The sequence below is a fragment of the Cebus imitator genome, unplaced genomic scaffold (assembly GCF_001604975.1).
Source record: "Cebus imitator isolate Cc_AM_T3 unplaced genomic scaffold, Cebus_imitator-1.0 Scaffold291, whole genome shotgun sequence".
Classification (NCBI taxonomy): domain Eukaryota; kingdom Metazoa; phylum Chordata; class Mammalia; order Primates; family Cebidae; genus Cebus; species Cebus imitator.
In genome coordinates this window covers 1,065,602-1,092,440 of record NW_016107606.1, presented here as the reverse complement: position 1 = coordinate 1,092,440, position 26,839 = coordinate 1,065,602, and the positions used below count along the sequence as shown (strand labels likewise).

General features: G+C 35.8%; 1 long non-coding RNA gene across 1 annotated transcript in view; it reads right to left on the bottom strand.

Annotated features, from left to right (window-relative positions):
- Nucleotides 1-13,067: 13,067 nt before the first annotated feature.
- The window catches only part of LOC108285140, a 30,681-nt gene continuing 16,909 nt past the window's right edge, over nt 13,068-26,839 (bottom strand). Inside the window, exon 3 of the long non-coding RNA XR_001817468.2 lies at nt 13,068-15,189. This is a non-coding gene — a long non-coding RNA (uncharacterized LOC108285140). The remainder of the gene's footprint in view (nt 15,190-26,839) is intronic.

The window sequence follows — 26,839 nt, the reverse complement described above, 5'->3', positions numbered from 1 at the left end:
AAATACCTCCCACCAGGCACCACACTGGAGATGGCATTTCAGCATTAGATTTGCAGGGGCAAGCATCGAAGCCATAAAAGTAATGTATACTGAGAAATGGAGAACGCAAGAGAATAACTGGATTGAAACACAGTTGGTTTTTTTTTTTTCATTCTTTATAATGACATCCTGTTATATTTATTTATTTTGAAATAAAATGTGAAAGTAACAAATTTCTCATACATATACAATGACCAAGCATGGGCTTGTGGTTGATAGGCATAAGAATGAAATTTCTGAATCAGTGTGAAACAAAATCTGCGTAAAAATGTAGTACCTATCATGTTCACATGTAACTAATGCCCTACAGGTGCCTTACCTAAATTTTCTCATGTAAACCTTAAAAACAAACCTCTATGATGATTTTTAAATTCCTCTTAAGTAGAAAAAAATCTGAGAATTGGTTATTTGGCACAAGGTAAAATGGTTAGAATATGATAATGTCACAGTTTAAACCCAAGTCAGATAGACTCCCAAGGAATATCCTGAGCTTTCTTGCCAATGAAATAGCACATGGCTTTGACCAGAGTGAGAACTTGTACTAATCCACTGTTGTTTAATTGCAAAATGATGACCTTTCCAGGCTATGTCAATAGATGACAGATTGCTATCAGTTGGTGATTGATAAAATTCACTATAATAATATAATAATACAGTAGTATAATAAAATAATAACTGATTTAGGCAAATATCATCAATGAATGTCAAAATGAGTGTGTGAAAGTTTAAAGAATGACAAAATTTGTATAGTTACAAAGTATCTCAGAATTCTCTTAAACGCAGAGAATAAAATAGTGACATGGCAGCGGAGAAACTGACTCCACATCATTTAACGCAATGATCAAAGTTAACCTTTTGGTAATGAAACTAATTAACAATGTGCACTTCCTAACATGGTCACTGAGAAAAACTTTGTGGTACTCTGGTCAAAAATGTAAAATCCAAATCCAATCATGAGAAAACATCAGATAAATCCCAAACCGAGTGAATAATACACAGAATGTATCTAATACTCTTCTAAAATATCAATATATTAAGTACTCAATGAAATTGATAGCTTCCTGAAAACTAAGACTTAAAGCAAAATGACTTAAAACCATCTTTTTTTTTTTCTCATCAACATTAGGAAAACATGATGTTGCAGGAAGCAATTTTATTTGAGGATCTTCTGTACATCATTTCACTTAAAGTTGCCTTTTCCAAGAACCAATGGATGACGTTAAGTGAGGACTTACTGTACATTGAAATATAAAAAGACTCAGCAACTGTTCTAAATTAAGTGAGGCTAAAGAGATGTGGGAACTGAATAAAACGCATCTGCTTGGACTTACTTTATCTATAAGTTATATATTAGGGACAGTGGGTAAAATCTATTAGGGGTGTATATGAGAAAAATGTATGACCTCAGTGTCCCTTTCCTGAGTTTGATGATTATACTTTGATGTTGTAAGAAAATGCCTTATTTTCAGATAGTATACAGTGAATTATTTAGGGAAGAAGAGGTGTCATATATACAACTTCCTCTTACACATTTCAGAAAAAGAAAATGTACATATGTGCAGAAAGAAGGGGGAATAGGGAGAGCAAATGTAGTAATGTGTTAACATTTGGGGACTCTGAGTGGAAAGTGTTAGGGAATTTTTTTGTGCTATTCTTAAAACTTTTCTGTAAGTCTGAAATTATACAAAACTAAAAAAAAGAGAGGAGCACATATTATAATCAGCCCTATGTTTTCACCCATTAATTCACGAATTCAACCAACCTTGGATCAAAAGTAATTGGGAAAAAATAAAAATAATACAAATAGAAGGCAATAGAGTGTAACAACTATTTACATAGCATTTGTATTGTATTAGGTAGTGTAAGTAACCTAGAGATGGTACGAAGTACAAGGCAGGATGTGTATGTGAGTTCCATGCAAATACTACCACCTTTTGATATAAGAGGCTTAATCATGCTGGATTTGGTATCCGAGAGAGTTCTGAAACCAATCACCTGGGGTTACCATCAGATAACTAGTGTTTAAAGTGCCATTTAATAAAAAAAAAAAAGTGAATGCCCACAATGTGATTAAAAAAATCATTCTTCTTAAAAATCATGCAAGTAAAGTTTAAATAGAACATTTGACTTAAAAACAAAGCTAATTTTATAAATGTAATATACTAAAATGGTTGCAATTACTGGTCATTATTTCTTAAAGCCTTGCTAGTTATTTCTCCTATATTTCTTTCTTTCCATGATATTTTTTGGGGGCGGAGGGAGTAATTAAAAATAAATACTCATGATAATATACCACTAGTAATATTAACAAATCATATTGACTTTTTACTGCAATATACTAAATGTTTTATATGTAGTGTCTCATTTAATTTTCAAATGTCATAAGGATCAGCACTACGACTTCCTTTATCTTACGAAAGAGAAACTGAGTCTTAGAAATGAAGAACTTTCAAGGCCAGCCGTGTAGACTGTCACACGGGGAGAGACTGCAGAGACGCCCACTCCACAGCCCAGGCTTGCGCAGTAGTAAGAACCTCCAGTTATAGAGATCTACTCCGATGCTCTCTCAAATCAGATATACTTCTATTTTCTAAATGTTCAGCTGCATCTCCTGATTCAGCCGTTTCTTAAAACATTAGTGTTACTTTTTTGTTTAAATTTCCACAAGGAAATTTTATTTTAAAATATCACAATTCTTTTAAAATTGTTCTGAAGCTGAAATTCATTTTTTTAATGTAACTATAGCTTATTTTGAGTTATGAAGCCTGTATGGCTCCTATACATCCTTGTTCTAGTTTTTTGTTCTTGTTTTTGATGGTGTCTGGCTCTGTCTCCCAGGACTGGAGTGCAGTGGTATGATCTCAGATCACTACAACCTCTGCCTCCCAGGTTCAAGTGATTCTTCTGCCTCAGCCTCCCGAGTAGCTGGGATTACAGGCACACACCACCGTGCCTGGCTAATTTTTGTATTTTCAGTAGAAGCAGGGTTTCACCACCTTGGCTAGACTGGTCTCGAACTCCTGACCTCAAGTGATCTGCCTGACTCGGCCTCCCCCGTGCTGGAATTACAGGTGTGAGCCACATTGCTTGGTCAGCTCTAGTTTTTTGAAAGCTATTTTCAGATTTCCATATTCTTGCCCTCTTCTCTGTCAAAAAGTCTGTGGTTAATAAGAAACATTGCCAATATATTACCTAGAGAAGTAATCAGAGAGCTGACTAAACTATATTCATTTATCCACTTTTTTCCAATTTTACATCAACTTTTTTGACATAAAATTTTTTTAAAAAAATAAAAGGCAACCATTTAAAAAATGTTGCTGAGTATTTTTTTCTTCTTAAGTATATTTTATTTGCTAGGGCAGTTTTATGTTTATAGAAAAATTACACAGAAATTGAAATGAATTTCAGTATAATTCCACCCCCCCACCACCGAAGTCCAGCTTGTGTCAATTGTCTTCCGCAGTGGACCATGCTTTTGTATCTAGAAAGTCATCACCAGATCCAAGGTCACCTACATTTGCACCTCTGCTATCATCTCAGGGTTGTGTGATCATTTTTGTTTGTTTCACATTTGGTCCTGTAGTGCATTTTAAGTTATTTTACGTGAAAAGCTTAAAGTCTGTGTCGGGATTCGTTTTGTTCCAGCCACATTTATAGAAAAAAACTATCTTTTATCCACTGAATTGCCTTTGCTCTTTTATGAAAGACCAGTTGAGTATATTTGTTTGAGTCTATTTTGGGATCTCTATTCTGTTCATTGATCTATTTGCCTATTACTTGGTGAATACCGCACTTTCTGGATCACTGCAGCTTTGTAGTAAGCTAAGGGTCAGGTGGTTCCTGTCCTCCAGGGTCGCGGTTCAGTACTGTGTGGGTTATGCTTGTTGCTTTGCCTTTCCAAATAAACTTTAGAATCAACTTTTTTTTACATTTTAAAAATAATTTCCTGTGATTTTGACAGAGATTATCAAATCTCTGGGGAAAATCAACATCTTAATAATATTCAGGCATCCAGTCTGTATTGTGGAATATCTCCCTATTTATTTTGATCTTGGATACCTCACACTAGAGTTGTGTCATTTTCTCTTATAAATCTTGTGCATATTTGTTAGATTAATTCCTACGTGTTTAATTTTTGTCTCCTGATTTCAATGTTATTGTCATAGAATTAAAATTTCCAGTTTTTCAGTGCTAGTGTACTGGAAAGCAATTGACTTTTATATATTTGTCCTGTATCTTGCAACAAGCTTGTTATAATTCCTTTTATGCTCCAGGACTTTTTTGATGGATTTAGGGGAATTTTCTTATAGACAATCATATCACATCATATCATCTCTGCAAAAGGAGAGTTTAATTTCTTCTTTCTTTCTCTGTGTAACTTTTGTTTTCTTCTATTGCCTTATTGCATTAGCGAAGACTACCAGGATGATATTTAATTTGAGTGTTCAGAGGGGAAATTCCTGTCTTGGTATCAATCTTAGGCAGAAGATATCAACTTTCCAACCATTAAGTGTGGTATTTGACGTAAGTTTTTTGGAGATGTTCATCGTACTGAAAATGTTCATCTTTACTTTTAGTTTGTTGAGCAAGCATTTTAATCATGAATAAGTATTTGATTTTGTCAAATCTGTTTTTCACCTATTGATGTGATCATATGATATTGCTTCTGTAGTCTGAAATGATGGATTATGCTAACCAGTTTTCAATGTGGAAATAGTCTGGCACGCCTGGAATAAATCCTACTTGAGTGTGATGTATAATTCTTTTTATATTATTATTAAATTCCGTTTTTGAACATATTCATGATGGTTTGTGCATCTATGTTTATGAAAAATATTGGTTTATAGTTTTATTTTTTATAATGTCTTTCGCTAGTTTTTGTATTAGATAATGCTGTTCTCATAGAACAAGTTAAGAACTATTCTCTCTCTGGTACAGATAAAAGATCATTAAAAAATAAATAAAATAAAAAATAAAACTCTTCTCTGTTTCTATTTTCTGGAAGAGATTGTAGAGAATTAGCAAAATTTATTTCATAAATAAATGTTTGGTGGAATTCACCATATGGCTGGTAATTTCTGTTTCAGAAGGTTATTAATTATTGACATAATTATATTATTCAATATTTCCCCATTCAGATTATTTCTCCTTTTGTGAGCTTAGGTAGCTTGTCTTTCTAGTAATTTGTCCATTTCTACTAAGTTATCACAGTTTTCGGCAGAGTTTTCATAAAATTGTTCATTATCCTTTTAATGCTTTGGGATCAGTAGTGATGGTCCCTTTTACATTTCAGATATTAGCTATTTTTGTCTTTTTTTGGGGGGGAGGGGGCTAGCCTCACTAGAGGTAAAGAAGCTACAAGGAGCAAATTTTATCTTACTAAAGAACCAGTTTTTGTTGATTTTATCTATTAATTTTCTTATACAATTTCATTAATTTTGGCCCTAAATTTTATTGTTTATTTTGCCTCTCTTGCTTTGGATTTAATTGTCTGTCCTATTTTTATTTTTCTAAGCTAAAAGTTTACATTGCTGATTTTTAGATCTTTTTTTTCCTAACATCTTCATTCAATGCTATAATTTCCCTCTAAGCACTACTTTTGCTGTTTACTGTATTTTCCTTAATTCAGAATATTTTAACTTTCTCTTGGGACTCTTTCTTTGACCCATGTGTTGCTTATAAGTATGTTTCTTAGTCTCCAGATATTTTGAAATTTTCTATCTATCTTTCTGTTATTCATGTATAGTTCAATTCCATTGTAGTTTGAGAGCATACTTTGTATGATTTACATTCCTTTAGCACCTTAAGGCCTGTTTTATATTCCAGAAACTGGACTACCTTGGTGAGTGTTCCATGTGGGCCTAAGAAGAATGTGTACTCTGCTGTTGTTGAATGAAGTAGTTTATAGATGTCCATTATATCCGGTTAATATGTGGTGCTGTTGAGTTAAGCTATGCCCTCATAGATTTTCTGCCTGCTAAATCTGTTTCTGACTGAGAGTGTTGCAGTCTTCTACTATGACAGTAGATTTATCCATTTATCTTTGCAGTGCTATCAGTGTTTGCCTCACCTATTTTGAAGTTTTCTTGTTTAGACAAATACACGTTAAGAATTGTTACGTCTTTTTGGAGAGTTGAACCTTTTATTGTTAAGTAGTGTTCTTCTTTATCTCTGATAATTTTATTTGCTGTGAAATCTGCTTTGTCTAAACATTGATTCCTTTTTTAAAAATTAGTTCATACATACATTTATTGAAATAGTTCTGGCTGGGCGCGGTGGCTCACACCTATAATCCCAGCACTTTGGGAGGCTGAAGCAGGTGGATTGCTTGAGGTCAGGAGTTTGAGACCGGCCTGGCCAACATGGTGAAACCCTGCCTCTATTTAAAAAAAAAGAAAAGAAAAGAAATAGTTCTATCCTCTGCAGAGACCATTGCTAAGGCTCCTGGAAAAGACAATTGATTTCACCAGGTTGGGCAGCAGGAACTAAAAAAAAAAGGATTGGATATAAGATATTTGGAATGACAGATAGGTAGATTGGTAAAATCTAAAGTTATGATTACTGGCTTCAGTCCCATAGCTTAATCAGAAACCTTTTATGGTACTATTATAGACACTCAAGTGCCTCTCTGCCCCAGGGATAAAATAAAAAGCTGACAGCAGACTCACCTCCAAACATTGGGCATATTCCTGGAAGAAAGGAGCATGAGAAAAAGTGTAACTCGCGCTGTTATATAGCCCCCATATCATGGTTTGTTTTATTTTTCCACAAAAAGTCAAGTAAAAATAGTGTTGCTCAAGTTGCTTTGGTCATTGATACTATGTGTGTATTATGTATGCAAAAACATTATTAAAAATTGGAAGCTACTTCAGAAACAATAAAATAGCCTGGAAACCATTGTCAGAACTGGTTTTATTTTTTAATTGAAAAGGATACAAATCTAAATTTGCATCCAATTACAATCTATAAATGTAGACACAAATCTACATTTGCCATTGACATATTATTTATAAAAATTTGGAAACTTCTAAATAATTCCTAATGAATATGTACTTGATTTGGTAAAACATATACTTTACATAAGTAAAATTAGTCTAAATTGGTTGTGTGAATAGTTTGTTTGTAAAGAAAATGCTGATCATTCTTAGTTTACTAATGTTAAGGGTAAATATTTGAAACTGAAGGAAAGCACTGTCAAATTATCAAATGTAAATAAATCTTTGAAAGGAACATTTGCTTGAATTTACATTTCATGATTAAAATGAACTGTACATTTTATGGGAAAAATAAATCATATTCTTCCACCATCCTGTTGCTATTTATTAAAAATTAGCCCACTGTATCTTTAAGACACTTAAGCTCATTTCTTGAAGAATACTGGGAAGAGACTTTTGTTCAACTCTCTGCAGGAAGCTGCAGGGTCGTCTTTTAGCACAGTGCGGGACAGGAAAGTAGACAGAAATTCCTTGATGTTAATATAATATAAAAGACCCCAAAGGTCGCCTAGTAGCCAGATGCTTTATAGAAACTTAAAATAGGGGGTTATTATATACTTGTTTTTCAAGCCTGGACCACTTAATTTACCTATGCGAACATGACTTTAATTATAAAGAGTTTGACCTGATTAACATAAAGCTCACCTCAGAAACCCTTGGAATTTTGGAAGACAAGATCCTCCACATTGTCATTTGCAGCATCATTATTTGTATTACCAAAGAATTTGTGCACTTCATTTTTATGAGAGGATTTAATTATGCTCAGCTACAGAAAAGCTTGGAAGAAGCTCTTTATTAAAAACAAGATTAATACATGAACTAAAATGTTCATTCTAAAAATTCAAAGCACAAAACTTTTAAATTGATGTAATAAAGCTGACACCCAAAGAAAAAAATAACATTATACATATTAAAAGGATAATAAAAATTGCATGACGAGATGAATCTATTCATAAAATTTTAGTGCTCACTTACAAAGGCCTCTTTAGGGAGTAAAATACTGTCATTGTAAAAGTCTCTGTACCCTCCACCATGGCTCTGAAATTTCACCAGCAAAAATATACATGTTTGGCTTTGGTGTAATTTGGCAAAAATTTTTCTATTATGAAAATTTTCCAAAATATGCAAAATGTAGAGGTCAGCATAAAGTGACTGAATGCTCAGCTTCAAGAATTATCAATACTCTATCGATCTGTTCTTCCCCAGTCGTGGTCATGATATCATATCTTCAATAAATACTTCAGGACGTAGAGAGGATTTCTGTCTTCCTATACAATTCCCAGTCTTTCAGAATTACTTAATAACATTAAAATATTTTAGCAGGAACTGATAACATATGAGCCAATTAATATCACTACAAAAACCAAAGTGATAAAATAATCACATTCCAACTAATCCATATGGGAGGGTTGTTAGGTTGCAGTTGATATTCGATTGGAACGTCACTGCGCTGTCTGGTCTGAACCAGACTCTGGACAAGATGTAAGGGCTAAAGCAGAGAATATTCATGCTTGCTGGCCTAGTTCAGCTTTTGTTTACAGAGCAGAACGCATATCAGAAGTGGAAGAAAATGAGGCTGAAAAAGGTACATCAACACACAATAGCTTATAAAGCACTGGGGCAGAGAGGTGTCATTGTTGAGACTCTGTATGAACCCTAGTCTTCTACGTTATCCTCTGAACCCTATTTTCCAGATTTTCTTGTCACCATCATTAGTTGGATCCTTCCGATGAGTGATATTCAAACGACATTTAGCAGCGGAAGGATGCTGCTTTGGGTTGACTTCTAGGTGCAGCAGTGAGGAAATCATATTCTGGTACAGGGCGCAGAATTTATGTGTTTTTGCTTCTTTGTGATTTCTGCATTTCCAGATTGGTTTTCTTTTGTTTTTGCTTTTAGTTGAGTAGTACCATGATCAAACTTGTGTTTAATAAGATTTCATTGCTTTCAGGAAATGATGAAAGATTTAGACAAAACATATTAATTGCTCAGATACAGTTTATTTAGATGTTGGTAAATGTTTTAATTGAGTCTTTCATCATACCCTTTTTTGATAAGATAGAAAATCTGTGAATTGAGTGAAAATCCTGGAATTTGACTTGATAGAGTATCAATACTTATGTGAATGAAAGTCTCTTGTGATACAATGCACATCTTTTCCTTGGAACAATCTGGCTGTCAAGAAGTATGAAGAACTAGACGATACCTATAAAATCCATGACAAAAATGATGTAGAGCAAGAATGCTTGTAAGTCAATATGACAGTATAAAAAATGAAGCTCAAAAGAAGTTAGACTTAAATTTGGGGCAGAAACCAACAAACTAGACTATAACAAACATATGATTTTTCCCCTCCCAGATATCTATTTCTTTCCAAAAAAAGTTATTTTAACTTTACCTTGTTGGATATTCTTTTCAACGATAATTTGAATTATCATTAAATGCTCCATCTTGAAAATATTTCCTCAGTGGTTTGTAAAAGAAATGTTCACTGATTTAACAGGATCCTTATCACAATATTGATTGTCTTAAGATCCTGGGACATGGTTTGAAAGCCTCTCTCTACCTTTGTTTTCTCAGACAAGAGAGGATGCTGATGCCACAGCAATGGTGTCAATACTGAAATGGAGCTTAGAATTGACACTTCGTTGAAAACATGTATAACTTTTTGAAATATCTTCTAAGGAAACACTTTTTAAAGTATTGGGGTAGAAAACTATATGCAGCTAGGAGTGATGGCTCATGCTTGTAATCTAAGTACTTTGAGGTCTAGGTGGGAGGATTGCTTGAGCCCAGGAGTTCGAGACCAGCCTGGGCAGCATGGGAGACTGTCTCTACAAAACACAAACTAACAAAAGAGAAAATAGCCAGAAGTGGTGACGGATGCCTGTAGTTCCAGCTATTCAGGAGGCTGAGACGAGTGGCTCACCTGAGCCTGGAGAGGTCAAGGGTACAGTGAGTTATGATGGTGCTGGTACACTCCAGCCTGGGAGACAGAGAGAGACCCTGTCAGAAAGAAAGGAAGAAAGAGAAAGAAGGAAGGAAGGAAAGAAAGAAAGAGAGAAAGAAAGGAAGGAAGGAAGGAAGGAAGGAAGGAAGGAAGAAAGAAAGAAAGAGAGAGAGAAAGAAAGAGAGAGAAAGAAAGAGGGAGGGAGAAAGCTATATGCATGACTGTGTTTTTGAAAAAAAGCTATGTAAAAGTGTGAAATTATATAAATGATCAATACGAATAAGAGTAAGAAAAAGAAGAAATTATAAAAGACCCCCTGAAAAAAGCTATGCTCTTATTCAATATAATTAGTATGAAGAAATGTTAAAATACTTATGCTATGATAAGGACAGTTTTTTTAAGTGGGTAGTTTTTTTTTTTTAGTTTTTAAAAACTATACTAGTGCAGTATATATACTATACATATACATGTACATGTGTATATATATATATATAAAATCTGTAAATTTTCCCAATATCTCTTAAGAGCAAGTTGTCGGTTTTGTTCCTTTTCTAAGCCACACTTCTACATCGCTTTGCACAAAGAAAGAATTCAACAAATGTTTTTCAAAAAAATCACGTCATTGAAACAGTAAATTAATATAAATGTTTTGATTGAAAAGCTACTATCCCTGTAAGTGACCACCCAGAAAGTACTACATTTAAATTATCAGGAAGTTTTCATTTTAGGCCAGTCTTTTCAGAAATAAAATAAATAAATCAACAGAGTAGAAAATGTGACCAACCTGTGGTAGCCTAGCATAAACAGCGGCCGTGTGCACCACGCAGAGCGGACCCCAGGAGGAGAAGGAGCATGACTAGTGTGCGCTGTTACAGGCTGGACTACAAACTCATCTCCAGTGCACGTGGGAAAATGCGTTTCTTAGATGTGGTGTAAATGGCGTGAGTCTTATAGTATTCTGACAGTGCAAAAACCTGAGACATTTTAAAGAATTAAGCAATGTATTCACAGAATGAAAGCACATAAGTGCAGCTGCCTATGGTGAGAAAGATATATTACAGAATATTCCTGTGAATAGATGAGATGGTAGATGGATGTCTAATATACCGCTCTGCAGAAACATATGTATCTATTCATGTCTTCATATATGTCCAGACAGACTCCACGTCCCACTCCCCTGGGGCCCACAATCGGAATTACACAAATAGCATAGGCACCAAATGAGTAAAACCAACATTCTCAGAGCTGACTGCCATTAATCACTAATGAGGCCAGGTCAATGAATACCTGGCTTCAACAATACAACAGATCATACATTCTGCAAGGAGACGATAAATTTTCTAAAGAAAAATAACCTCCCTTAAGGGTACAGAGACTCCACAAAGACAAAATGAAGCTGATGAAAAGTAACCTGACAAAAAGATCTGGGTGACGACATCAGTGGTCTTTTCACTATGCATGAAACTGAATATTTTCTAAAATACATATTTTTTAAATGACAGAGGATCATTAAAAATGATGTATTTATAAAAGACAGGCTACTTAACTGATATTTTCTTTGATACATCTCCTTAGGTCTGAAGACATAGTTTAGCAGTTAACCCTTCAGGAACCATGGTGAGAAATTGTCTCTTATGATGAACATCTTGATTTGTTTTCCAATTAAAAAAGTCAATTTATAGCATGAAGTCTTGTTGGGCTGTTAAGACACATGGAATAAATAATAGTAAACTCACTTACACAATGAGTTACACTTTGGTGAAGGAGCTGGAGTTGATGATGATCATGCAGCCTCCGTTGGGCTAACACAGTCAGCATTTTTACCCTCACGGTAAAGTGGGACATCAGTGTTCACCATCAGAAGTGTAAGCCTAAATTATGATGATGTGGCTCACTATATATGATCTCGGCTTTTCCATTTTACTTGTAATATAATTCATTTCTTTCTTGTGTTTAAAATAAGAAGACAGAATTGGTATGGTTCAAAAAATATACAACCTGCCATATGTTGTCATCATATGCAATAAAGGAAAACTTTTATGTGCCTTCTATTGTGGGTTTTCTATAAAATAGGGCCCTGGCCAACAGAAAGCAATGATTGGGAAATTGAAAGTATACATAAAATAACTAATGAGACAAAGAGAACATAATAGATGCTAATAAGCTGATGGCTGTCTTTCGAATGCAAAGGTCAAAACCACACAGACTGCAGCAGATGTGTGTGTTGGGGAAGACAGAGTAAGGATGCTAAGATTTATAATGAAACATAAGAAAACATTGTCAAGAGCTGGAACAGGGGCATTGCTCATTTGCACTCAGACTAAAAGACAGTTCTAACGAAGCAGCCTGAGTGGGCTTCTGCAAGGAGTCAGCCCTCCTCAGTGTCTGCCCCTCTTCTGACTGGCCTGTCTCAGGGTGGAGTGACTTGTTTCCTCTAGGTGGCCCTCAGTCCTGAAGGTGTCAGGTATGCAGGGTTTCAATCTGAACATACACAGCCCCCTGGCTTCTCCACCGTGATCTTTAACTCCTCCCTACCCAGGGCCATTCTACCACTTGATCTTCTGAGTTTCACACTGACTGTCCCAATGGGAGAGGTGAATTGGTTTGGCCAGCTTGCTTTCTCAGTGGACTGGGATCTCATGGATGCTAGTCAGAAGAGTCACCATTGGCTTATGCCCAAGTCCCTGTTCTAATTAAATAGGGACAGACTCACAAGCTTTTCGGTTCACACAGTGTCTTTACTATCGCAGCAATATTTCCACAGTGCTCCAAAATAAATACATAATGGCTTACATTTATTAAGTAGCTAGGTCCAAAAAAAATTAAGTTTTTATATCCTAACCACTTAGGGTATCCTTGAAAAAATAATACACATAACATAGTTTGAAAAAAACAAATTTTCTATTTTATTGTTAAGTAGTTATAACTATTCAATAATAAAAAATGTTCACCTGTTGGGCACTGCATGTGTTCTTCATCCTTATTTCTTGATGTACATTGATTTTGCTATACATAGTTTTATCACAGAAACCACCAAAACCCCTTCTTTGCAAAGATTTGAAGTCACCAAAGGGAAAATTCCCCAAATTTTGTTGAATTAATTCTGAGATTTACATATAAAATCCCAGATGATGACCAGAAGTGTAACTGTATTAGTTAGGGTTCTTGGAGGGACAGAATTAATAGGATAGATGTATACATGAAGAAGAGTTCATTAAGGAGCGTTGACTCACATGATCACAAGGTGAAGTCCCACAGTAGGCAGTCTGCAAGCTGAGGAGCAAGGAAGCCAGTCCAATTCCCCAAACCTCAAAAGTAGGGAAGCTGACTGCAGTCTCCAGTCTGTGGCCGAAGGCCCAAGATTCCCAAAGCTGAAGAACTTGGAGCTTGATGATGTTCAAGGACAGGAAGCACCCAGCACAGGAGAAAGACGGAGGCCGGAAGACTCAGCCAGTCTAGGCCTTTATGTTTTCTGCCTGCTTTTATTCTAGTGGCCCTGGCAGCTGATTAGATGGTGCCTACCCAGACTGAGGGTGGGTCTGCCTCCGCCAGTACACCACTCAAATGTGAATCTCCTTTGGCAACACCCTCACAGACACACCCGGGAACCACACTTTGCATCCTTCAATCAAGCTGACCTCAATATTCACCATCACAATAACCTTACATTTAGATTGATGCTACCAAAAACAAAACTAAAACAAACCGACAAAAACCTGAAAACATTTTCCTGAGTATGTCCTGTCAAATCCCTGATATCTGTGCCATCATCAGGAGCAGAGGACGTGTGCTGAGGTGGAGGGGCTGTGCTGGAGAAAGAGTCCTAGTCTTCTTCTGCTACGTATTTCCACCAATTGCTGCCCTGCAGACCCCTCCAGGTAAAATATCTTGTGGGGGGAGAATGCTGTGACCAACAGGCCAACCAGATAGTGCCCCCATAGACCCAGGCATTTATTTCCCGCTCAGGCAATGATGTTGTTGAGCCAACAAAGTGGTCCAGCTAGTGCCAGGGTAATCTGTATCACACTCAAAGCTCTACGGTGATTTCCTTGATACATGGTCTAAATTTAATTCCATGTAATACATCTCATAAACTCTGTGTTTAAAAATATCCTGCCATTTTTATCATCCTGCTATCAAACCTGCTGCAAGTGAGCCTCTGTGTTTTTTAATAAGGAAGCATACTGCTGGCAGTAGTACCACAGCGAGAGTCCAGAACACTATGCCAGTGTGCTGGAATTTCTCAGAGTTGCAATTTTATGCAATGAATGTGTTTGCAGAACCCGAGGGGGTGTAAACAACCACAGGAAAATGAAAGATGAAAATTCTTAATACAAGAATCATTATAAATTGGAAGCATTGATTGATGCATGCCTATGATCGTTAGCTGATTTTTTTAATTGTGGAAGGTAAGAAAAATTAAAAATGAAAGAAAGAGAACTATGTGAGTATTGAAGAAGCATACTGGATTTATCTGCTGTTCCTGAGTTGGGACATAAATAGGGCAGGTAGCAGTTATTGACCAAGTCCCCATTGTTGGGGACAGTCGCTGCAGGGACTATGGGTCAAAGCTCTATCGTCACATGCCATCTGTCTGTGGTCCTGTCTGTGTAAACTGTCTCTCAGCGGTGATGAACTCTCAAGAAGATCTCAGGAGTTGTAGTTCAAATTAAAGTATCATAAAGATATACAATATGATAGCAGAAGATATGAAGAGCTTAATGTCCCTTTGAGTGCCTACTCAGTTACAAGAACTACTCATGACACTTATTGTTATGTATTGAAATTGAAAAAGAAAAGATATATATCATTGATCCTGAACTGAAGTGGAGCTATAGACTCAGCACATTTAATAGTTTGTCCAGGAACATAGATAGTAAATGGCAAAGCAGTGTTTTCACAAGTGTCAGTTTTATTTGTAAATGTGTGGGGTCTTTAAATTACTTTTAATACTGTCATAGGAATATAGTATAATTCTCTCATGAGAATATTTTAACATACTTTGAGAGTAATCACTCAACTCAAGCTTTCGTCAACAACAAAAGGGATTTTCACTCCAGGGTGATGCCCACAAAGGGTTGGATGGGTCCAGCTACACAGAGATAATCCAGGCCTAGCTGCCCTGACCCTCAGTATCTCCCTGGGCTGATGGCTCTTGCTCGTGGCTCCCACAGCACCCATGACCTTCAGAGGCTGCAGGCTTCCCTATGTATGGAGGAGAAGGAGACGGAGGCAGAGAGACAGAGAGAGAAGGAGGGAAAGAGGCCTTCTTTCCCTTCCGTCCTTCCTCCCTCTCTCTCTCTCTCTCTCTCTCTCTCTCTCTCTCTCTCTCTCTCTCTCTCNCTCTCTCTCTCTCTCTCTCTCTCTCTCTCTCTCTCTCTCTCTCGTCTTGCTCTATCACCCAGGCTGGAGTGCAATGGCACGATCTCGGTTCACTGCAACCTCTCGCTCCCAGGTTCAAGTGATTCTCCTGCCTCAGCCTCCTGAGTGGCTGAGATTACAGGCACGGGGCACCACATCCAGATTACTTTCGTATTTTCAGTAGAGACAGGATTTCGCCATGTTGGCCAGGCTGGTCTCGAACTCCTGACCCCAAGTGATCCACCCTGTCAGCCTTCCAAAGTGGTGGGATTATAGGACTGAGCCACCAGACCCGGCCGTGTATTATGTTGATAAACAGTTTAAACTTAAACTTGATGCCTCATGCCTAGAAGCAATGTTTCAACGAGGTTCTCAGAAGCAAATGGACTACACAGAGCTGGAGTAAAAGAACGTGGAAACTCTAGTGTAAATTGGAATAGATATCAGAAAAGAAACGGGTATCGACGAAGCAACCACAGGGTCCAAAATAATAAAACCAGAAGGTGATCTGTTATTAGTGCTTACATTAGTACTTATAGTAAGGAATAGGAAAGAGGGTGTTCATCATGGCAAACTCTGTCATTATTCTGATCAATAAAATAAGTCCATACCCAATGAAAACAGAAATTGGAAAAAAAAAAAATTGAAATTGCCATTAATCTCTGTGCTCAGAGAAAGTCACATATGATATTTTTTGTGTCTTTCTCTCCAGTCTGGAATATGTGTATATTATGTTATTATTTGAAACACTAACTCTTGGCTGTGTTTATGTGTCTTAGCTTTTATATTACAATTTCATTGACATTGTAACTTATCTTTATAAGTAACTTACCTTTATAATTTTTTTGTTTTTTTTCCTAGTCCCTTCAACTAAACTTACTTTATTTTGTTTCCTTCATCTTTCCTCAGTAATATAAAGTTTTACGGCCGTAAGTTTGTTATTGTTGTGCTGTTTTGCTATACTCAATTATAGAGAATTCTAATTGTTTATTTTTTTTAGTTTTCATTTTCCATTTATCCAACCATTAACCGAATGTTTTACAGTATCTCACCACTAGAAGTTTTTTTGACTTTTTAGTAATAATAACTTTTATTATTATTTTGCTTCAGTGTGTCTTGACTTAGTTGCTTCTTCATCTATGAAAAATAATATGGCTCATTCCTCCAAAAAATACATTAAAGTACTAAGAAATTACACCTAAACGAATGCATTCAGGTCAGCTTTAATCAGAATTATAAAGTCAGCAACATAAGAAATAAAATGCAAAATCATGCAAATTTTAACATTTATCAAAAAGCATGGTCCTCATTGTTTAAAAAAAGTGTTGGCTCGAACACTATTTTCTCTGCAGAGATTATCATGCCTGCTTTTATTTTTGTTTGTATTCACTTGCAGGTAGCATCCTTCTTCCTTTTTCTTTACTGAGGCAATTTTCCACATAGTTGGTATACTCCTCAGGCCATTTTAATAAGAGGAAGTTCATATACTCACATACATGTCTCCATTTGACTAGCAGCCCCTTATGTTTGTTTGTGACAAATTACCATCAGTTAGTACATGGACAATTTATGGTGGTGATGAGAACAAACCTGGGAAGGATATGGCTTGAGGTTTATAAAGTAAACTCAGCTAATGTAGGTTATGACTAATAAATCAACATCTAATGCTCCACTATCAAATACTAATTAATTCTTTCTTTCCTGCCTCATATTAATTTAGTGTCATTCCAAGTCTTCGGGGGAAATTGTTCGCAGCTTGAAGCAAGAACACTCTTATGCCTTGCCAGATGACTTTATTAATTGCAGTAAGTGCAGTGGCTTTGGACACCCAAATTTAGAAAAGAAAGATGATTTTGGAAGACAATTCTCCCCTTTGGCAAGTATGATATTTTAGGATCTCAATAAATCCTTTTGAATCTAATAGAAGTAATTTTCTCATCTCTTTTTTGGTACTCAGATATTCTGGTAATCCAATACTAGAACCCTTATATATTGACATTCATATAAAAGCAACTTCAAAATACAAAATAAAATAAATACAACAAATTTTTTCAGAACCCTAGTCACAATAAGATATTTCACTCTGATGACAAAGTCTTTATTTGCACCTAACTGATATTCAGAGAGGGCTAAAATACCCATTTAACTATTTAAAATTCTGATAGTCAGCTTAATCCTGTATGTACAATTATATGTTTTAGATATTTTAATTTATTCTTAGCTTAATAATTTAAAACATCATCTATAAATTAGATGAAAGAATCCTTTTTTGGGGGGGAGGTAGGGGGAGGTCTCACTCTGTCACCCAGGCTGGAATGCAGTGGTTCAGTCAGGCCTAACTGCAGCCTCGACCTCCCAGAATCAACTGATCCTCCCACCTCAACCTCCTGAGTAGCTGGGACCACAGGAACACACCGTCAAGCCCAGCTAATTTTTTTTTTTTTGTATTTTTTTGTAGAAAAGGGTTTTTATCGTGTTGCCCTGGCTAGTCTGGATCTCCTGGGCTCAAGTGGTCCACTTGCCTTGGCCTGCCAAAGTGCTAGGATTACAGGTGTGAGCCACTGTGCCCAGGCCCGATGGAATCTTTTTTTAAAAATATGATATGGTGAGGAATTAAACAGAAAGTCACAGTACTGTGCAGCTTTGATGGCTGATAAATGCTAGGAAGCAATTGCACTTTGTGCATTCATTAGATTTTGTGCCAGGCAGAAAACGTGGACACAGATATGCTCCTCCTACTTTCCTCTGTGCCTGTTATAGAGGATGACAGTAAGTGCTAGAACGGATCGCAGACCCTCGTGCGGTAAGTCTTGCTCCAATGTCCATGCGCATCTACAGTAATACAGGCCCTCTGGCCCCCTGGACTCAACACTAGGAGTTGGGGAGGGATTGCCTCATGGAAAGGTGCAGCTTACTCCAGTATCTTCAGTCAGCAACAGAAAAGCTGTGGCTTGTTCAATCTTCCCAAACACTAGCTTTTGGGCATGTTGATTTTTCAATCCTCTTTGGTTTCTTTTCAACAGTTCAGAATTTTAGGAGTGCATGAAAGTTCTTTGACATCACAATGTGATGAAAGCACCCTTTACTTCAGCCTCTTTCAAAATGTGGAATGAACTGCTCTTCCAGTGGGAAGTGGAAGAGAGGCATCCTGTTCAAGGCTGGTTCAGCCCCCAGCTCAATTCAGGAGCGCTGGCTCCTGATGGAATGGTGAACCAGGGTGAAAACGAGGACGTGGAATAAGGCTGCAGAAACTACATGCTGAAAGGTACATGTTTGTTTGGGGAAACTATACTATTTCAACATTGCCAGGCCGGCAGCGCAGCATTTACTGCATGGTAAGAATTAAAGCACCTTTCAAATCTCTTAAAATTTTGGAAGGGAAAAAAACACACCTACTCAACAAATTGGGCTCAATATGTGTAGAGCTCAGAGAACGATCCACAGTTATAAAAGCTACTGGCAAGGGTCACCATGCCTCTTAAAAGACAAGCTGTGAAGGTCACTATAGGCATTCACGTTGCTAGAAACTGTTCACTTTAAGACTAGATGTTCAAATAAATCAATTCTGTTAGAAACCTTGACAAAGACTGGGAAAAGCATAAAGCCCAGATCAATCTTTCCGTTAGGTTGTATTTCAGATTGTTGAACATAAAACTATGCGAAAATGTTTCCCCTTTCCCCTTTTTAGTGTTTGTTTTATTAGAAAAGTAGAACTTAAGAGTTCCCCAGACATTATACAGAACTATATGTATTGGGTACATGTGTCATTACTTCTAAGTACCCATAGAAATTTTTACTTAGCAACATTTTCATGTTCCTCTCAAATTCCTACAATTATACATGGCAAAACAATTCTCCTTATTTCTTAAGGGAGCGCTCTCTAAATCTAAAGGTATTAAGAAAATGTTAGTATTTCCAGCAACTGTGGGTTATATTAAAAATAGGGGCTCCAGGGGAAAAAGTGGAGCTCAGAAGGTCTCTATCTCATGACTTTAAGCTACATTTAGGAAGCAACATATGAAATACATTGTAAAAATTTCTAGCACATTTTTTGGATGTTTTTATAGCACTTAGCACTACATGCCAGTAATAGGTATGTTTATGTCCCTATCAGTTTCTCTGCAAGTGCGTAGGGGCTTCCAGTTAGTCTTTGATTCATTCTCTTTCTATCCCTCCTAAAGCAGCTTTTCAAACAGTATGTTCCTTCATGTTAACAAGGGGAATAAAGAACCTCTGTTCATATAAGCACTGGAAAACTGAGCTAACAAAATTTTAAATAGTTTTTTTTTTTAAATTGGTATCCACTGACTCTTCAAAAGTTGGATAAATTCTGATGTAAACCCTAAACTTATTTGATTGTCTCTTAACGTGTTTTACCATTGCCACAGTAAAGATATAGAATATTTCCTCCACTCCACAAAGACTAGTCTGTGCTCTCTGCAATCATGTTCTTCCCCTTCCCCAAGCCCAGTGAGTCCTTCCTTGCTCTGTCCTCTGAGCATATGGAATAGTATTGCCATTTTTGGAATGTAATACTAATGGAATTACAGAGCATTCTCTTTTGTATTCGTCTTTCTTCACTGAGAAAAATGTTTTTGAATACTTGTCATTGATAAAAACAAGACATTAGCTTTTCATCGCTGAATACCCTTCTACTGTGTGAAGACACCACAGTTGATTGATGTATTCCTCTATCACAGTCACTGGGCATGTAGATAGATTTCAGTTTCCACTGGTATTTATTAACATTAAGTATTAATCTTCTAGTAAGTATAAAACTATTACAAATAAAGCTTTTATGCACAAGTCTTTGTTGACTGAATTTTCATTTCTTTTTTTTTTTCAGTAAATGCCAAGGGGTAGAATTGTTGAGTAATGTACTAACTATATGTTTATCTGCATGAGAAACTTCTAAATCATCTTTCATTCCCTCAAGCAATGTGTGAGATTTCCAGTGCCGTGTCTTCATCTTTTAATTTTAGTCATTCTATAGTGTTTGGATTTTTTATTTCAGAAACTCTATTTTTTACTTCTAGAATTTCCATGTGATCCTACTTTTTTATTTCTACTCTGTTCATATTTCTTTTTTCTTATTCATTGGGAATATGTTTTGATTTAGTTATTAAAATTGAATATAAAGGCTGCTTCAAAATTGTTGTTCATTAATTGAAATGTCTGGTTCATGTCAGGCTCAAAATCATTTGTTTTTCTTTTCTCCTGAGAATGTGCCCCGTCTTCCTGATTCTGCATATGCCTGATAACCTCGGATTCTATCTGCAGTGTCGTGGATATGAGTGTGAGAAGAGTCAGACCTCTTTAGGTTTCTCCTAGGGGCATGATTTCCTGTGTCTCAGTAGATCGTTTCTGGGTAACCTCGGATTCTAACTGCAGTGTCATAAATGTGAATGTGAGGAGATGCCGGCCTCATTAGGTTTCTCTGATGCCCATGGCTTCCTGTGTCTCAGCAGGTCATTTTCTTGGCTGGTTCGATCTGCAAACTCTACTCCTCAGGAGGCTCTGGTTGTTGTCCAGATCGTTTCATTTTAGCTGAGATATTTTTGAACGATCCAAGACGTGTATGTTTTAGGAATCAGCCGGACACATGTGTAGAGAGATTTAGGTGACCCCTCTGTCCTGCTCCTTCTTTTATGGGACCTCGTAGTCTCCTTGCCATTGTTCTCCCAACCTCGCTTTCCTGTGTCCCTGGTCAGGATGCTGGAGGGATCGTCGCTCTCTGTCCCCTCACACTGGTCACGCCACATAGACTACACTTCACTCTGGGCCGCGAGCAACACGTTTTTGTAGCTTCTGGTCTTACTGTCTGCTCCCGGAAAATGTGCAAACGCTCCATCCAGCTTATCTGCTCTTGGCCAGCCTCTGGTGCCTGCAGGCACTCACTTTTCGTGCTGTGTCCAAGGTTTGCCATGCCTTTCTGCAGGAGGGTCTGGTGAGTACTTAATTTGTCATACACAGAAGCAAACATTTATCCATGTGGTAGCTCATGTTTTCACTCTTACGGCATCATTTTGAGACACAGATTTTATTTGATTGAATATAAGGTATCAATTTCTTACTTTGTGATTAGTGATAGTTGTGCTCTATTTACCTGATGTACATTATCAAGATTTCCTTCTGCATTTTCCTCTAGGAGGGTCAATGTTTTAACTTTCTCATTTAGAACCACAATTAAGCAGAATTGATTTTTGTATGTGGTGTGAGTTATTGATCAGAACCTCTTGCCAGTGAAAGCACTATAAGATCCATTTTGACTTTTGAATTTCAGTATGGTTATGTAATTACAGCTCAGCATAGTTAACAACATAGAACAAAATCTTAAATAATGCTAGATATAAAATCAATTTCTAAATTGTATTTATGCTTAGAATTAACTCAAATATCTCTGCAGTAGATACAAGACCCAAAAAATAAGTTGTTACCAATTCATCAGTCTTTAAAGTTCCAAACTATGTTGGACAGTTAAAATGACATCAACAAACATGTTTTGAGCAAGTAACTAATCTCAGGCAACTCAATTAAGTGCCTGAAGCCAACCATGTAATTAGAATCCTCTCCTCTTTGCCGTTTAGACTACACATTAAGTATGTTTGAAGTAGGTTCTGTTTTATGAATTAAAATATAATGAAATTAACTCTTCTCTGTGTATGAATGAAGTTCTGACCATTTACAAATTTAGCAAGTAGTTTATATATGTACTTTCTCTGTATCATAAAAGAAATAAAATTATATAAAATCATAAAAATAACCTATAATCTGTCATTACCATTTTAGGCATCTTCTGCATACAAAACAAGAGAGGAAAGGGAAAAGGTAAAAATAAACAATTGAGAAAAGAATTAATGATAAAAAATTTAAAAAGAAAGTAATGGTAGATGTGATACAAAGGGTAAACAAAAAACACTTGATTTCTCAAGTAAAATGTAAACTATGTATTATATTTTGAGAAAAAGTTTAGCCTTGTAAAATAATTTTTCCACAGTATTTACTATGCACCTACAATGCAGACTCTTAAATCACCTGTGTTTAATTTTATACTTTCTGTGTTACTCATCCGTCTGTCCCCTAACTGCAGTGTGATTCATGATGTTTCCCTTGTATTTGTACTTTTTCTCCTCCAATTTAGTTAAGTAAAAGTATGCTATTATGTTTAATTTTATGTGTCAATTTGACTAGGCCATGAGGTGTCCAGATACTTTGTCAAACAGTGTTTTCTGTGAGTGTGATTTGGGTAAGGTTAACATTTAAATTAGTGAACTTTGAGTATAGTGGATTGTTCTCCCGAAAGTGAGTGGGCCTCATTCTCTAAGTTGAAGGCCTGAATAGAACAAAAAGGCTTGTTCTCTTGTGAGTAAGGAGAATTATTCCTGTCTGTCTTTGAGCAGGGATCTTGGTTTTTTTTTCCCTTCCTTCAGACTCAAATGGAAGCATTGGCTCTTCCTGGGTCTTGGGCTTGTTGGTTTTTGGGTGGGGAACTCCGTCATCAATTTTCTCTGTTCTCAGGTCTTTGGACTGGGACTGGAACTAACACCATCAGCTTACTAACTACAGCTCTTAAGACTTCCCAGCCTCCATAATAATGGGAGTCAATTCCTGGACCTGCTTCTAGAGATCCCTGATTAATTTAGTACAGATGGGAGCTCATCAGGTGTAGAGGGGCATGCAATGGGAGGAGAAATTTCTTATATATTTGGCAAAACAAAGAAATCAGTGACTTTATTTGATGCTATTTTTAACACCTGGGTGAAAAGGAGAACTAAATGATATGGCAATTTTCCTTACTCTAACTCCAAAAAGAATAAAGTACATAAATATGTGTATTAGTCTGTTCTCATGCTGCTAATAAAGACATACCCAAGACAGGATAATTTATAAAAAAAGGTTTAATGGACTCACAGTTCAAATGGCTGGAAAGGCCTCATGAACATGGGGGAAGGTGCAGAAGGAATGAGGGCACATCTTATGTGACAGCAGGCAAGAGAGGGTGTGCAGAGGAACCGCCTTTTATAAAACCATCAGATCTTGTAAGACATTCAGTGTCAGGAGAACAGCATGGGAAAACCTTGCCCCCATAACTCAATTACCTCCCACCAGGCCCCTCCCACGACACATGGGGGTTATGGGAGCTACAATTCAAGATGAGATTTGTGTGGGGACACAGCCAAACCATATCAGTATGTTATTTTAGAAGTCTGTGGTTAAATAACTGTGAGAAACAATACCTTAAAAATACAGACTGCTAATGTGTATACAGAATTACTTTTTATATGTATTTGGAATGTCATAGATAAAATAAAACTCTAAAAGCCAAATCTATGAAAGGGGAAAACTCTGAGCAAAATTCACAATGTGGATTTATTTTAATGCAGTATGCATAAATAAGGGATCACATTTCGGGTAGCCAATACATGTATATATTTCAAATAATTTTATTGTAAGAATTTCTACTCTGTCACAGGCAGGTATGTTAGAATAAAACACTCAGCTGAGACTTACTTTAATAGCACTTTATTTCAGTGTTTGTTTTGATAAATTTGTTACATAATCTACCAACAAACATGTTCATTTATGCTATTAGCAAGAATTTCATCATATACACATTAAAGATTTTGGAAATTTATAATGGCCTGCTAATTGAGACATAGATGTTACAGGTAAATGAGAAGGGTTAGTATTAACCTGGATACACATTAATGTTAGCAAAAGGATTAAAAGATGCAAAAATGTTACACAAATTATTAAAATATTTTGTCAAGTGTAATAAAATTTTTTCTATTATGTTCTAAAATATTATAAAATATTGAAAGAGTCAACAGAATATTTATTACCTAGAGCATATTACAGCATCAATGAAACAGCCTCTTTGATCTTCCACTGCTGGTGAGCCCTAAATTAAATCCTAGGCTAGTAAATCCGCAAGTCTACTGGCTGGTTTTAGTATATTTTTAACATCTTTATATACTTTTTATATTTTAATTTTAAATTATTTATAAGTGGATACACAGTACATACTTTAATCTCTTGCTATTCTGAAGAAATGTCATGTTCATAAGCTATGTCCCTTTTGATACATGTGATTGTAGTTTATGATTTTCCCTGTCTTAAAGAAAATAGTGTTCATTCTACTGAAAATAAACATGTGGGTGATTTTCAATTTGGGGTAATTATAAGTAAAATGTTGTGAATGCTCTTACATGTCTCTTGATTGACATGCAAAAGACTCTAGAAATGGAATGTCTAGCATTCACATAAATGTTGCTTCTTAAACTTTTCAGTAACACCAATCAGTTCTTAAAAGTGAATGTCCCAATTTCAGTTTTCTGTTCCACCATGTAAAGATTTTATAATTTGTCACTCCTGTCATCACAGGAAATCAACAAAAAATAAACTAAAAAGAATGAGTCTTGCTAGATCCAATAGATACTGAGGTCACAGGGAAAACCAATGCCCTGAAAAGTTCAGAGACAAGAAAATACAGAAAATCACAGCTTACCAGAAACAGAAGCTACTAGAGCCATGAGCAGGTAGAGAAATGTAACCTCTGATCAATGCTAACTCCTGAAGAACAGGTACAGAGTAGCTGAGAGTTAAAACACCTGGGGACCCAGGCTTGGGGAAGATTAGGGGCAAATTTTAATTCTGGGGTTACCAGTAAACAAACGTAAATAAGAAGAATAATTATTATGCTAAGACAGAAGATACCATAAAGTCACATAAATGCTCAATTAAAACCAAAGAATACATAATAAAAGGTAATATTTTTAAAAGAAACAAAAGCAGGTATAACAAATAAAAAGCAGTAGCAACTATGGCAGATGCTGAGCCAAATACACCGATAACTACAATTAATATAAATGCTCTAAAATACACCAATTAAAAGACAGAGAGTGATAGAGTGGATGAAATGAAACCAAATTATATGTCCACAATAATAAACCCAATTTAAATATAAAGGCGTAGATAGATTGAAAGTAAAATGAAGAAAAATGATATGCCACACCAACACTAATCAAAAGAATGTTAGAGGAGCTATAGTGTTTCAGACAAAGTATATGTCGGAACAAGAGAAAGTATCTAGGATAAAGAGAAGTATTGTCTAACTATAAAGAAATCACATCTTCATGAAGATGTAACTGTGCATGGTGCACATATATCTATCAACAAGGCATCAACATACATGAAGAAAAGAACTGGTAAACCTACAAGGAGAAATAGACAAACCCACTAATATAGTTGGAGACTTCATCACACCTCTATCAGTAATTGATAAAGTCAGCAGAAAATCGATGAAGACATCATAGTCAAAAAGCACCATTAGTCTATTGGATTTCAACTACAATACAACACACATTTTTCTAAGTTCACATGAAACTTTCATTAAGATAAAATTTTGTAACATATTGCCACAATTGGAAATCCATAGATATTATATAAGTATGTGTACACTCTTCTAAAAATGAATAATCTTTAATATTTGGTTGTAATATTTGATTAACATATATTAGGTCCATCATGTTTTAACTATTAATTTACTAACTTATTTTTTTTGTTTGCTTGATTTATAATTACCAAAAGAACTCCATTGAATGTCCAATTATGTCAATGGATTTTTCAATTACTCCGTATATTTCTGTCAATATTTGCTTTACATAATTGAAGCTACATTATTTAGCACAAGCAAGTAAAGGATTGTTATAGTTTACTGGTGAATTAAATTTTAGTTTTGTAAAATTATTACCTAATTACTAATTAAGTCTTTTTCCAATGGAGCATATTAAGTCTCATGGGTATTCCCTTTGAGCTAGGCATCAGTTTCCAAACATGGTTTAAAATACAATTTTAAAAATAAGCTATAAAACAATCATCTGAAAAGCTGGTTTAAAAATTCTCTTTATTTTCTCATTGGTAGTTTGGGAAGACAGTAAATCCCATTTTCATAGCCCCATTAGTTAATGTTACCCATTTTGATACTGAAGTCTAATTCCTCAAATCAAATATCTTAACACTGAGAAATAAAATCTTAAAATATACCAACACTGACATTTTACAAAACATCTGATCTCTTTTGCCATCACGTTCCATGTTAAAATACAAACAAGTCTAAAATTCAGAATATTAAAGCTGGAGATAATTTTTAAAAGTCATTTGTTTATGTGTGTAAATTAACATAACAATGTGATCAGTTATATTTATTTCACATTTTAGCTTCACAAATTATCATTTTAAATACATGACTTCCATTTCTTGTATCTGTAAATAATGGCCAGAAGTGAAAAAGTTTGCAGCTGGGAAAGATTAAATTAAACCAGCAATTCTTTTCCTTGCAGTATTTCCAGGAAGCAGAGTTTACATTATTCTTATTGCTTAAAATGCCAAGGAACAGCTAAGCTTCTATCTCAGCTGGCTTCAAATACCTGGTTTTTAATGGCATCATTTTCTTTTCTTTCTTTCTCTCTCTCTTTCTTTCTTTCTTTTCTTT